This window comes from Bison bison, unplaced genomic scaffold, assembly GCF_000754665.1.
Source record: "Bison bison bison isolate TAMUID 2011002044 unplaced genomic scaffold, Bison_UMD1.0 scf7180017863609, whole genome shotgun sequence".
Taxonomy (NCBI): domain Eukaryota; kingdom Metazoa; phylum Chordata; class Mammalia; order Artiodactyla; family Bovidae; genus Bison; species Bison bison.
The window spans coordinates 9,452-10,029 of record NW_011494181.1 but is presented as its reverse complement, the minus strand read 5'-3'; the positions used below and the strand labels follow the sequence as shown (position 1 = coordinate 10,029).

At 64.5% G+C, this 578-nt stretch overlaps 1 protein-coding gene across 1 annotated transcript in view; it reads left to right on the top strand.

Moving 5' to 3' along the window:
- LOC104983891 (tumor necrosis factor alpha-induced protein 2-like) overlaps nt 1–578 on the top strand; it is a 10,662-nt gene that overhangs the window by 672 nt on the left and 9,412 nt on the right. The window lies entirely within an intron of this gene.

Sequence of the window (578 nt, the reverse complement as noted above, 5' to 3'; positions counted from 1 at the left end):
CCCCTCCTGTGGCAGCGGAGGGGAAGGTGTGCGGGGAGAGGTGGGGCCTGGGCCCAGGGTGAGGCTGAGCGGCCCTTGCCAACCAGCTGGACCAGCTCCTGTGGGTGTCTGGCATGAAAGCGAGATGGATTGGGAGGGATGCTGGGGGAAGGGATGGGCAGGGCAGAAGTGCCCAGTGGCCTTGCACCTGGGGACCCTGGCTTTGGGGCTCCCCGGAGGACCCTCAGCTTGGTTCTGGAGGGGAACTCGCAGTCCAAATGGCACCGGCTGGCAACTGAGACCCAGCAGTGTAGGACTCTGCCCCCGGTATCTGGTGAGGCTGTGGGAGGGGAGAAAGCCCGGCTTCCTGGCCACTGAGTGGCTCTGGTCAAGCTCGGGGCTTTGGGAAGCATTCCTGGGAGGATGCGCAAAGGTGGCTGGGCTGCTGGGAAGGCAGCAGGGGATGTGGAAAATCTGACGGGCCTAATCCCACCCCCCCACCTCCTGCCGCCTCAGTTTCCCTTTCTGCAGGGGCGGATCACCCTGTGTGCCTTGCAGGGCCTCTGGAGGGGTGAGTTGAAGTCGTGCTGTGTGAGTCA